The sequence below is a fragment of the Equus caballus genome, chromosome 6, assembly GCF_041296265.1.
Source record: "Equus caballus isolate H_3958 breed thoroughbred chromosome 6, TB-T2T, whole genome shotgun sequence".
Classification (NCBI taxonomy): Eukaryota; Metazoa; Chordata; class Mammalia; order Perissodactyla; family Equidae; genus Equus; species Equus caballus.
The window spans coordinates 88,790,140-88,803,936 of NC_091689.1; the positions used below are offsets into that span (position 1 = coordinate 88,790,140).

Below are 13,797 nucleotides of genomic sequence, written 5' to 3' on the forward strand. Positions count from 1 at the left end.
TTTGGCGTTTTCTGCCTATTCTGGCACCCTGGCAAAGCACGGACACAGTTTTTCAGTGCTTTTTCCCAGTGTATCTATTTTTCTCAAAGATTGTGAAGAAGAAATATTTACGCCATTGAAGCTAGCAGGAGATATTATGAAGTAGAATTCAGAATTTACAAATATGTTAATGAAATAGGAAGGCCTTAAAGGGGATTAGGAGAGGGAGGGATGGGGGCGGGGCTGCTGTGGGCTGATCCCGTTTCCGGAAGTGCTCAGTCATGCTCCTCCCCTATTTTGCTTCATACGTGGAAGTGTTTGAGGCCAAAGCGCTTCACTCCCCGGGTGGAAGGGTCTGGCCCTGCCGAGGACCAGCCTGAGTGGAGTGGGTGAGGTGGCATAGGTAGGGCCTCTTTTCTCCAGCGTCCTGGGGACTGTGGAAACTCCCACAGCAGCGGCCAGGACTCGAGACTCCATCGTCTCTCTTTTGGTGAGCTTGCTCCTACCTTCAGAGACAAAAATCATGCCCGCTTTCCTCTAAATAGGCTCTCTGCAGAATCTTCCCCCTGCTTACCGAAGCTTCGCTTGCTTGAAAGATGAACATGGGCGCGCTTTTCCTCTGTTACTGTTTGCCTTTGCTTCAGAGCCCCTTGCACTGATTGAAGGCCTGGAATTTTGGGGAACGGTTTCAACAGCTGCATGTGTATGGGGAACATCTACCCCCACAGAACAGGCTCAGACTTAGAGGGTCATCTCTGTAGGTTGTCAGACTTTTCTTCTGAAGTACCATGACCCCGAAGGGCAGAGCAGAGTGACCGTGCTACGTGCCACCCCCTTCCAGTGCCGTCCCAGGCTGTCAATGCTACATCTGTATGTGTTTTAGTGTAAAAATCCTATTTCATTTCCCCAGTCTTTGCGTAAGCTATTTAATGAAGTTGTGTCACATGGTTTCTTGTCTCCCTGAGGGTGAGTGCCCTGGTTTGAGGAGGAGAAAACTGCAAGTCCTTTGTATAATATTTTTTATTTTCATTTGGCCTTTTGAACAGACAAAAATCTTAAGGGATTAATCGAGGTCGATTTTAAAGAGACTGGGCACATTTGGGAGGGAAGGAAACTAGCACTTACTCAGTGCCTTCTGGGTGCCAAGTGCTATGCTCGTGGCTTCATAAACCTTCACAAGCTATCTCAGTCTTTACAAACATCAACAGGCGGGGCTGGCCCTGTGGCACAGTGTTAAGTGCGCACATTCCGCTTCGGGGGCCCGGGGTTGGCCGGCCGGTTCAGATCCCGGGTGCGGACATGGCACGGCTTGGCAAGCCATGCTGTGGTAGGCGTCCCACGTGTAAAGTAGAGGAAGATGGGCACGGATGTTAGCTGAGGGCCAGTCTTCCTCAGCAAAAAGAGGAGGATTGGCGGCAGTTAGCTCAGGGCTAATCTTCCTCAAAAAAAAGAAAAAAATCAACAGGCGTGCAGATTGATGGTGCTAATGGTCTAATTCCTCACATTTTGCCTTGCAACTGTGTCGCACTCACCCACCTGACTCTATGGGGCCATGTGACTTGCTCTGGCCAGTTCAAGGTAAGCAAATGTGACGCAGGCAAGGACTTGAAAAATTCTTGTGCGATTGGGTTTGTTCTCTCTTAGTGCCTTTGCCATGTCATGAGAATGAGTCCAGGCTAGCTGGCTGGAGGATGGGAGACACATGAAACAGGGCAAAATTGCTCTCATTGTACAAGCTGAGGCCATCCTAGATCAGCCAGCCGCCAGCCAAGCCCTAGCAGAGCCAACCCCCGGCATGAGCAGGCCCGCCACGCTGCAGGCGTGTGAGTGTGCGTGGCTGAGCCTGACGGAGCTCAGCCTAAGTCGACGGAACCCCACAGACTTATGGGCTAAATGGAGGTTTAATATTGTCTGCCATTGAGGTTTTGTGATTATTTGTTATGCAGCATCATTGAGCAATAAATAATGGATACTGTAAGGTTTGCCTTATTAACTATCCTTTTATAGAAGAAGAAAATGAGGCTCAGAAAGGTTAATTAATGTACCTAAGGTCACATAAGTAAGTGGCTGGGCGAAGATTTGACCCAAGCCCTCCTGACACTCCTGAATGACACCAAATGGGGAGTAGAGCCAGGAAAGGTGACAAGATAAATTTATAATCTTTAAAATGACAAGCTTAAGGCTCCTCCTCGTCCCAGTGCTGATCCTTTAAAAACATGGTCAAATATGAAAAGATAACCTAAAAGTTGATTAGTTTTAAGAAAACCAAACTGATTAAAAAGCGTATTTCTTTTGTTTACTAAATTCGTTTTTCCTTTTACATATTTTAAGCTGAAATTGCTCCTCACTCAAGTGCTCAACCCTTTCCATTCTCATGATAGATGCTATGAAGACGATGTACGTACGAACATAAAGGGAACTGTTACCTTTCTTAGGCGAAGAAAAGAAAAGTATTATGTAGTTTTCTCTGTCGGCATAAATGAGCAGATTAAGCATAAGTAGGAGATTCAGCGTATCTCTATTTCCCTGACACAAAAAATAGTGCGTTTGAGCACTTTTTTGTGTTTTAGTACATTTTTGTCAACACTCTTTTATTATATAAAAAAACCCCATCTCTACTCCTTACAGAAGTTTTAAAATCATTTCACAGCTGAGTGGAACCCTAAACAGAGCTATCTTAGTGTAATGAAGCAGAAAACGATTGCTTCTTAACAAGACTGCTATATGGTGACAAACAGCTCATAAAAATCCCATCTGCCACAAAATGCTTCTATTTTAGCTAGCTTGGAATCTAAATAGTGTATTTCCTATTTCTTTTCAGAGACAACAGAGGAAATGTAAAGCTTTCTCCACCATCAAATTGTCCTCTGACAAGAAAAGTGCTTGGTTTTTAATGTACTGACGTGGCTCACTCACAGGATCACACAGGTCTGGGGATGCCCTTTAGACTTGCATGGGTTTTGACGGCTCCCGCCACCACCTGTTACAGGCTCCAAAAAGGCCATGCAATAATGCAATGCCATTTCTGATGTTTTAACATTAGAGAATGACCCGTGTACCCATTGGCTTAAGGTTTTGTTTAGTAAAAACAAAAGAGAAGTCCAAAGTTTGCAGAGACAAAGAAATGGGACCATTCGTAGAGTCACTCGTTTTAATGAAAAACTGTTTGCATTTTTCATGGGGAGGAGACATTGCTGTCAACTTCCGCTTATGGTTTTAGACGACTATTACGTATCTATTTGCTTTATTTGAGTGGCTTTTTCAAAGTGTTTTTCCGTCCCCCACTAATTCCACATATTTATCTCAGCCAAACAGCCATCAGTTTTTGAAACATTTAAGCTCAAATAACTGATAAAAGTATAAAAGGAAAATTCTAGTGATTTTGTCTAAAATGAAACCATTTACCTTAATGTAGAAAATGAACATACTAGAACTTTCAACAACTTTCCAAAATGCCATGTATCTATAAGTAATCTAGTATACTTTTAAGATGCAAGGATATTACTTTGTGAAAGAAATAAACCAACTCTTTCCATTACAATATAAAATATAATAGTTACTAGCTTATTCCAGGACTTATTTGCTTTTAGAAGAAGCTGGGAAATTTTCTTGAAAAGGGCCAGGGAAAACTGATATTTAAATACACTTAACTTTCAAGTAGAATGTTATGGAATTTTCTGGTCTGAAGATATGATTGGCTTTCAAGAATTGGCTGTGACTCAGCTCCCATCTCACTTGATATCAGGTGGAATTTTATTTCAAAGGATGTACACACTTGATTTCCATTGAGTAATGACTATGCCACGGCTCTTGCATTGTCTCACTTACCCTCACAGCGAATCTCTGAGGTGGTACCCTCACATCTCTATAACACAGAGGGAGGTACATAGACCAAGAGAGGTTGAAGTCGCACAGGTCACCCAGCTGGTCAGTGGTGGAACTAAAGTTTGATTCCTGAGGAACAGCAGGGGTGAAAGAGCACTGAATCAGGAGTCAGGAGGCCTGGCTTCTTCCCTTGACTCTGCTAATAGCTGTGTAACTCTGGGTATGTTGCTTCACGGCGAGGAGGGTGTTAGAGCAAATGCTGCCGACGCTCCATCAAGCCCATAATTCTGTGATCTAGAAGGACATTCATGTATGAAAGTAGGCAGACTGAGGGGAAGGAGTTCAGTGATGTGTGCCATGTATATCAGTTAAGATGCTCCAGTTCTTTGCCTGCTTATAATACACAGATGTTGCTCTAATGATTGAACATCCAAATAGTTTGTTTATCTATTCTCCTGTTAATGGACATTTAGGTTGTTTTTGGTTTTTGGCTATTCTGAATAAAGGTGCTGAATACATTCTGGTGGAAATAGTTTGTGGACATGTGCACTCATTTCTCTTGCGTTTATAGCTGGGTGTGATACTTATTCATTCAATAAATATTTATTGAGAAACTATGCTGTGCCAGGCACTGTTGTTAGCATTGGCAATAAAACGGTGAATAAGCAGAAAAGATAACTGCTGTCATGGAGCTAACAATGTAACGGAGGAGGCAGATGATAGACAAGCATGATGAAGGAAATTATCAGGGGGATGAGATGAAGAGTGAGCAGGTGATGGTGAGGAGGGAGTGGAAGCTTGCTCCTTAATGCAGAGTATCAAGCAAGGCCTCTCCCAGTGACATTGAGCTGAGACCCCAAAACACTCGAGGAGCTGGCCCTGTGAAGAGTCCAGGTAAGAGTGCCCAGGTGGAGGAGATAGCGTGAAAGAATGTGCTACATTATAATCAACATTTATCAAAGATCCAAAGAATGTCACTCCCAGGAGGGGCCAGTCATGATCTAGTCCCCCCGGCAAGACATCATCTAGTCCACCCCTTTTCACTTTGCTCCTGAGAAAACTAAGGCTACTTTCCCAGGCAATGGTGGGGCCAGGAATAGAACCAGGCATCCTGGGTCCGACTCCACTTCTCTTTCCATTGTACTGCGACTGCCCCCATTATCACCCTTTCTTGATCACTTAACTCTGTGCCGGCCACCGTATCGAGCATGTTACTCCACTTTTTCACTTACACTTATGCTTGGTGATATAAGCATTATCAGGCCCATTTTAATTATTAGCAAACAAAGGCTTGGAGAAATTTAGTAACTTGTCACATAGCTTTGTATGTGCTAGAGCTTGAATTTGATGCCAGTTCTGTTCAGCTCCAAAGTCTGGACCTTTTACTACTGGTCCACAGTCTTGTTAACGTGTTTTTGCTTCTCTCTAAACTTCAGGATGTTGTATAACACATTTTATACTTTATTAGGTGAAAAAAATGAATCTAGAAATAACTTTAATTTATGGAGTAATCGGAGTGTTGAATAAAGTGACCACTGTTAAAATGAAGGGAATATAAAATGCAAAGAACTATTACAATTGCCTTTTTCCAGTATGTTTAGCTGCTAAGGAGTTGAAAGGAGCCAAGCTGTAAAATACAAACATATCACTTCTGTTTAGTATAGGACACATTTTGATACAGAATATTGAATTCATTTTGCTGCAATAATTAGACTATAACTTCTAAAACAAATGTTATGCACACTGGAAAAGAGAAAGAAAAGAAGTTATTAGACAACCATGGTATGAATATAGATGGGGAGGATGCTCATTAGAGAGGAACGAGCAGGGGTAAAAGACGCTTATTTTTCCAACAACCACCATATGTTCACCAAAATGGATCCAGCTCTTCCATATGTGATGTTTCTTGTTTTCTTTAAAAAAATAAGAAGGAGAGGGATTTTGATCCACAGAGCTCAAATTCCCACTAAATATTGTCTCTTTTGCTGTAAGAATCTGGCATATTTTTGCAGGTTTGTTTGCAGGTTTTAGCTGTAATAGTTGCTGTCTTGGAGAAAAGAATGAGGAACTGAGAGTCTCTATAACTTTTAATGATGTAATGGGAAAGGATACACAAGATGCTGTGGCTCCTGATGTGTTCCAACCTCGTACTTTATTCCAGTTCTCTGAAATGGAAATTATTGTAGGCCAAGATCGTTCAAAAACAAGGCCTAAGTACGCAGCTGCGCTAATCGGAGCAGTGCATGTGTCAACAGCACAGGCCGCTGAGAACTCGTCGTGGCTGAGCTGTGTTTGCATCCTTTGTTTCAGGGAACATCTGTGATACATCTTTCCAGAGTTCCTCTCCACTCACTTCCACCCCCAATTTCCCCTTTCCCTCCTTCTTCCTTTTTAGTGTGTGAAGGCATATTGTTCTAATTTCCTTTGTAGTGAACGTGGGACCATGCAACATTGAAACCACTGTTTTTAACAGATGAGAGACATCAGATTTTCCTCCCAGTTCTTACCTCTTGTCTGCTGGCTTCCATTCTTGTCTGATTCTATGTTTCTTCTGCCGTTTGAAATGACAGGTAGGTTTGGAAATGCAAACTCTTCTTCAGATGCTGTCATTCTTCATCTTTATGGGTTTCTTTGGTGGTACACAGATAACGACAACCATAGTTCATATTCTACAGCTTAAACCTAATGTGTTCGAGGTGAAAGAAACATAACATCATATTACATCTCTTGCTGGCCCCAAACATTAGTAATTGACTTATTATATTGCAATACTCCTATGCTATATTTCTGTCAAAGTTATTCGAGTGAGGCAGAAAAATATTCAAGTGGGTAAAAATAAGATTTATTTTAGAAGACCACGGATATGGCTTCCTTGCATTCTGTAAATGGCAAGTTTCCCGCACGTGGCAGTAGAGATATAAATTGACAGCAGGTGTTTCAGGTGTGAGGAAAAAGGTGAAAAACAGATCACACTGAATTAACAAAATGAATTCTCAGCTTTGGCACTTCAACAGGAAAGAAACAGTCCTGAATGAATATAAATATTCTGACACACACAAAATAAGGTATCCAGTGCTGGCTTCCACCAATCTTAGAGACTTCCTGGCCTCTGCTCTGACACCTAGTGCAAATGCAGGTTTCACCTGGGGTGAGTTTAGGGTGAAGTCTCTACAAACTCAGAGGTAGATGGCAGTAAGAAGACCACTACAAGGCTGTTTTAAAGGTTTGTTAGGGCTTCATAGCTAGGCAATGTTATCTTGATAGGAAAAAGATTGAACCTGCCTGGAGATGCTTAAAAGTAGCTTTAGGGTGTTTGAAGTGAATTAAACCAACAAGAGGTACTAAGGTCTGCTTACTTTCCACTTCTGATCTCTAGGTGTTCTGAGTAAGAATTTTTTAACCTCCCCTGTTACTTACAGTAGAATATGCCATAAACTTTTCTTTCTTTTCCTCACGCCACCCCTTTCCTTTTCAGAAGAAAGGACAAATAAACAGCAAGCTCAGAATTCAAATATGGGTGGCTCTCATGAGAGTGTAAATCAAAGAAGGGAGGTGTCCTTTCCCAAGAGGACCACTAAGTGGTGGGTACACTGCATAAATAGACACAAAACTCACAACAGCATGCTACTTAGGAAAAGTCCCATGGGAGCAGCCGGTAAATTTCACGTGGCATTGAGCTTCAGTTGGGCCAAATGCTAAAGCGGATGGAAATGTTTAGTTTAGCCTCATTTTCTTTCCACAGATGAAGACGTGATCTATCGTGCATGCAGCCATTTAAGACATAGGCAATGTCCAAAAGAGGTGCCACTATGGAAATGTGTATCAGTCAAGGTTATTTGGATACACGCAACAGAAACTGACTCTGGGTAAAAAGAGAATTTCTTGGAAGGATATGGAGAAGGTGGAATACTGGACACTTAGGTTCAGAGCAGAAACAGGATTGAGGGTCTCTGGGACTCCATGGAGCAGGAATTCCTCTCTGGGCTCATCAGAGTGCTGCCAGAATGAGGGGTCTCCGGGTCACGTTCCAGGGAGCGGCATCCCACTGGATCACTATGGTCATACCCTCCCCCCTCCCCACATGGTTAGTGCCAGTTGGGTTCCTTAATTAATGATCTTATCCCCCTGTGCCCAATGGAGGAGAGGTAATTCCCTAAAAGAACACTAGGTGCTGTTACTAAAAGGAGGGAGGAATTCATGCTCATCTGCCCAAAGATATAATTGGCCACCACACAGTGTACTGTGCTGTTGATTTTATGCCATATTTTGTATGGCTTTTAGTTCATAATCTATGTAGTTTGTCAGGAGAAAGAGAGGACATAGGGAGAGAATGAGGAAATACTCTTATCATTGCATATTATCTAGCCTGATGTGGTGTAAGTAGCCTACATGGGCACAGGGCATCAACGGTTAAACTCTCAAACTTCTGGTCTGCTGCAGTCAGCAAAGATGTAGAGTTAATCCGTTGGAAGTATTATGGCATTGACTTTTTGCTTAATGGAGAAATCTGTCTTAGCTGGCTTCCAAGTTTTAAGATTTTTCTTTTTACCGAATGGAGAAGTTAACAGAAGCTCCTTTCTCGTCAAGGGGTGGGTCAGAACACAAAGGTGAGTGAACAGACAGCAGAGCCACAGCCTCACAGACCAGAGATGCAAGTCCCCAGCGGGGAGGAGGAGTTGCTGCCAGGTCTGTCTTGCAGAGCATGTGGGAGGGAGGGAAAGCCTCCTTAACAATATCGTTGATAAGTACCACGTACTTACAATTGCAGATGGAAGACTATTAGTTTTGCACAGATAGTGACCAAGGCCCAGATGCTAAAGTGTGAATGTCCCAGAGCAGGCTGGCAAATGGCAAGAGCAGAAGAGGCCTAGCAAAAACTGAGCAAAAAGAAAACAGGAGAAATCCAGAACATTTCATCATGGAGACAGTTTGTCTTAGGCAGCTGGATAAGAGTTTCTGTGGACTGAGGACTTGGCATTAATTATACTAGCATCTCTCTCTCTATTGTTTATAATTTATTGTATTTAATTTTTGCACGGATTAGCTGTGTAGTAAACAATTTGAGGAGTTTATTCTATAGTTGTGGCTCAGTCTACCCCAAGTTAGCTTTCTGCTATTTTCAGACAATTCCTAGAGGATCAGAGAGGAGCTTGGCAGATCTCCAGATGGATCCAGAGGGTTGTACACTGTAACGTAATGGGGAAGGAGAAAACACGCAGCTGTAACTGCATAACAGAATATGTTTGAGGACGGCATGGGTGTGACGTAGAAAGAACAAGGTTGGGGAGCCTCTTGGGCTTTGACACAACTGGGCTGAAGTCCTGGCTTTGCCATTTACTAGCATTGTGACCTTGGAGAACTCATGTAATCTCTCTAAGCCTTACTTTCCTCATCTGAAAGTTGGGTGTGATGAGAGAGTCCCTGTGCTGTGGGGACACTGTGAGATCAGGTGTGTAGGTGGTTGGCACAGCTCCTGCATGTAATAGGAGCTCAATATGTGTCAGCTTTTAGTTTTATACAGAGGCAAGAGTCCAGTAATTTATAGGGCAACATAATGGGAAAGTTGGCTGTAGAGTTGGAGGATGCTTAGATTATTGATAATGCACACCACAGACATAATAAAGTGATGTAAACACATTAACATGAATTCATGGGAAGCACTTTGTGAGCTCAATGCTTGACCTGTGTGATTTGTCTGCTCCAAACTCCAACACAATCTTAGGTCGCATCCATGAAAGGATGATGTCCAGACTATAAGGGACTATATCCTCCACTGTACTTGACTCTCATTAGATGATGTTTGGGGCATTATAAGCAGTTCTTGGGGTGGAACACATTTGAAGAAGGTCGCTGATAGAATAGGTTGACAGAATTGGTGGAGGGTCTGGCTATTCATGCCAAATGAGAAGTGTTTCAAGGAATTGGGATTAGTTGGAGGATTTGAGACCAAAAGGAGATTTCATTGCTGTCTTCAAAAGTTGAAGGATGGATCATGAAAGAGAGATTTGCCTGGGTGCAGAGGTTGGAAATAACAGGGAAGCAGATTATGGCTCCAAATGAGAAGGCTAATAATCAGAGCTGGTCTAAGTTCAGATGGTCCTTGCCATAAGTTTATTGGGCTCCTGTTCCTGGAAGATTCCCACGTAGACTGGGAGGCACTGATCAGAAACGCCGAGGAGGGTATTTTTACGTGGCGTTGGAGTTGTTAAGTAGATAAACGTGGTAGGCTGTTCCAACTTTTTGACTCCAAAATTTAGTAAACATTCTACAAGGACAGAAAGAAAAAAAAGCAGCAGTCATGAAGCTAGAGAAATCCCTCGTGTTCCTTAAGACAAATGGAAAATCTCTGTCAGAGAGGGCCTTGCTTCCACTGGATCTCAGGAATCAGTGTCTCTGTTCCCAGCTGTGGAAAGTTGTGACTGGACAGTTAGTGGCTCTAAGCATCGCGTGCTCAAAGTGGAATAAAGGCTTATGAGAAAGGGCTACACTTTTCTCATTGCATCCCATTGTCAGTCTTCCTTTGTTGCTATTGGCTTCTCAAGTCAAGAGCATTCATGATGTTAGGGTCAAGTTTCTTGATGCTGTTTGAATCAGACTTGGAAGGAATTCTTTGAAGTCATATTTAGCCTATTCTCTGAATTTCTTAATAACCATAAGGCATATCATGTTTTAAAAATGGCTACAGAAGAATTGGGAGAGCATGCTGTCTGTGTTCTTGACCTTGACTCTATCCTACCTAGAGAGGAGAAAGGGGAAGTGTTGGAGACCAATAGCCTTTGGGGTCAGGCAGGCATAGCCTTCTGGAGACTGTGGGCAAACTGCCCATACAAAGGCTCAGGTTCCTCATCTCTCAAATGGGCGCAGTAATAGTACCCACTTCATAGGCTAGTTATAAGGGTTGATTCAGATAATACATAATAAAGTGCTCAGTGTTGGGCCTAGCACATTGCAAGTCCTCAGGGAACGCTACTCGTTATAATGAGCTTTTGCGCATTTCTCCTGCTCTGTCATGGTAAGAATGACACAGATGGTCAACGATTTTAATACAATTTCAAATACTTACTGTTATTAACCATTTTTTAATTATTTGGTGGAAATTAATTCAGAATCTGGCAATCTTTCTTTATCAAAAATATTTACTAAATATTAGTTCATTGTTAGCCCTCTTCCAGCTCCTTATGTCTTTGACATCTTTATTAAATTTTAACATTCCAAATGCTAAAATGTTAAGCAATATTTATCTGCAGACTTTCCTGGAGTGTACTTCCATGTTTAGAAGTAAGCTGCATAAAATAATTTTGAGAACTAGTTATAAATCACTGAGGCTGCAGTAGTTATAAATAGCCACTGTGATAGTTAGTCATGTGAGCCCAAATGTAAAGTGCCTTAAGAATTTCATACATCCTTCAACCCTTATACTACAAGTGGGGAAAAGCACTGGATTTCTTCAATGACTGTTGAAAAATTTGTGTCAGAGAGACCTATCTTTACAAGACAAATAGAAAAGGGGTCCAGTGAATTCTAATTACGGTTATGTTAAAAATTTCTTATTTCCTTTCAGTAATGTAAATTACTTCTTGTAAATCTTATAAAGCCACTGTTCTTTAGCCCTTAAATTCGTTGTGTACTTAGTTATACAGAAGAACATATTTTAAAACCAAATGAAAATTTCAAGAACTGCCTCAGATTACATTACGTTAAATTTTGAAAAATTTGATTACTATAATAATTTCTAACCTTCAATCAAAAAGAATAAAACAATACTCATGCCTCATTGAAACATCTGTAATCAAGTAATATGAGGAATTAAAGACAAAAATTGACTGTGTTATGAAATTTCATGCCCAAAGTTACTTTGTGTGGGTCATTAATATTTATAACTAAACTGCCCTTTGATGTGCATTAATAATGTGCCTTGGGATTACACAAAGAATAAATCATAAATATTCTGGGAAAAGGGAAGATGCCGTAATTAAATCACAGTAATTAACATAGATATTGGGTTATTATTTGAATGAATCACAAGTTCTTACTATGCAGGTTGATATGTTGACTTTTCCATGATATTCAGAAGGTTGAGGTTCAGCAAATGGAAGATGTATGAAAGCAACGTTTTAGAAAAATAGCTTTTTCTAAAACCTGTGCTCATAGTGAACGTGAAATTGTCGTTGAGAAAGTATAACATGCAGCAAAGTAATATATTCATTTGTTAAATATTTTTAATATTTAAGTTGTCTGTTATGGAGCACTATGTTAATTTCTTTAGGGAGAGGTTCAAAATATTAGCCCAATGGAGTTTCACTGATGTTATGCTTCTTAAGTGATTTTTAAAATGCAGATTTAAAAACCAGATATTGACTCATCTATTAAGAAATTGAAATAACTTATTTTAATATTTAATCTTTATGATATTTGGGAATCCTTTAATCTTCAGGCAAAGCAATTTTGTTGAGACCAAATTTATTAATAACTTAATTTTTCTTCTAGACTTGAAAGACTTCATTGTGTGCTGCTGTTATATGGAAACTGTATCAAACCGCTGAAACGCATTCTCAACATTCAAACTATAAACCTTAGCTGGAATCTTAGCGTCTAGATATTAATGTTTGTCATTTCCATGATGTATTTATATTCATATTGCTGAGGTGATTTATCACTGGTGGTTTCAATGTCCCCAGAGGCTCTTCCTTCTCTTTTTCCTTTTTCAGAGCATGGTACTAGCATCTGCCTCAGTCACCTGCTCTTGCTGCCTTGACTCCTTCCTTACTCCCACTCGCCCACCACAAAACACAAAGTCCTTCTACTACCTCAGCATCTCTTGAAAACATCTATTTCTTTCTATCTTCCCTATCGCAATCTTAATCCAAACCACCATGATCTCACAGGGTTTTGGCAACGGTCTCTCCTTCTCCAGTCTTCATCCCTTCCAATCCACTCTCCTCATTGTAGCTGGAATGTTTCTAAAATACAAATGTAATCACAGTATTTTATCTACTCCTCAATTTGAAGTACCTTCAACATTCCGTAGATGACAACCAATACTCTGGTCTCTCACTGTCTTGGCCATCTCATCCCCAATGATATTTCCTTTGTCCCAACTCAGCTATGCATTCTCTCCAATCTTCCAATTTTAAAATCAAAATTTCAAAATAAATTCATTCATCCCATTCTCTGAGCAATGTCTTATATTTTCTGTTTACCTCCTCAATCACTTATGCAAACAATTCTTCGAAGACCCTGAGGGCTTTAGTCCATTTTTCTCTCCATCCCTCAGCCATCTTTTGTCTTCGTTCCCCTCCTCCTCATACACTTGAATCCATGATAATTTTAATCATATAATTTTTTTAGTATAATTGAATTGTTATATTATCCCCTGGTAAATCCACACTTCTGAAAGGTCCAGCCTTGTACCATCTCCATTGTGTGCCCACATAGCCAAGTGTTGATATATGACAGGCAGTTTGGAAAAAGTGTAACCTCATGGTCACCACCCTCAATGCAAACTCAACACTGGCACACTGTCCCACTGCTTCTCTCTTGTAAGCTCGTTCTTTCATTTGCCACATTGACTCACATCTTCTCATTTCTTGAACTTCCACTGAAGACCTTTCATCAAATTCATCGAGAAAACAAAAATCAACAAAGGGAAGCTACCTCAGCCTTTCCTCCCAAACTTCCATGTCTGTATCGTTTTCTCCTTCTTCTTTCCTGAAATAATGGAAATTTGTTTCTCTGTCATTCAAGGATTTATTTTTCCACATGTGCCCTTTTCTTCCAGTCTCATCAAAGACTCCCTTTTTTAGGCTATTTCCTCTCTTTCCTGCACCATCAATTCTTCCCTCTCATTTTCTTCATTTTCATTAGTTTACAAACACAATCAACTATCTCCCATTTTAAATAAACCCTCCTGGAGCCCACATGCTACTTTGGCTGCAAACTATTTTCCTTGGCTTCTCATAGCCCAACTTCTCCACAGAGTTCTCTATACATGTT

The 13,797-nt window shown here is 40.9% G+C and overlaps 1 long non-coding RNA gene across 2 annotated transcripts in view; it reads left to right on the forward strand.

Moving 5' to 3' along the window:
• Nucleotides 1-13,797, forward strand: part of LOC111774013 (uncharacterized) — a 354,148-nt gene that overhangs the window by 168,252 nt on the left and 172,099 nt on the right. Inside the window, exon 1 of one of the 2 annotated variants that reach the window (XR_011439796.1) lies at nt 333-469. The exons of the other annotated variant lie outside the window; for it this stretch is intronic. This is a non-coding gene — a long non-coding RNA (uncharacterized lncRNA). Of the gene's footprint in view, nt 1-332; nt 470-13,797 lie in introns of those variants that run through there. 2 annotated transcript variants of the gene reach the window in all.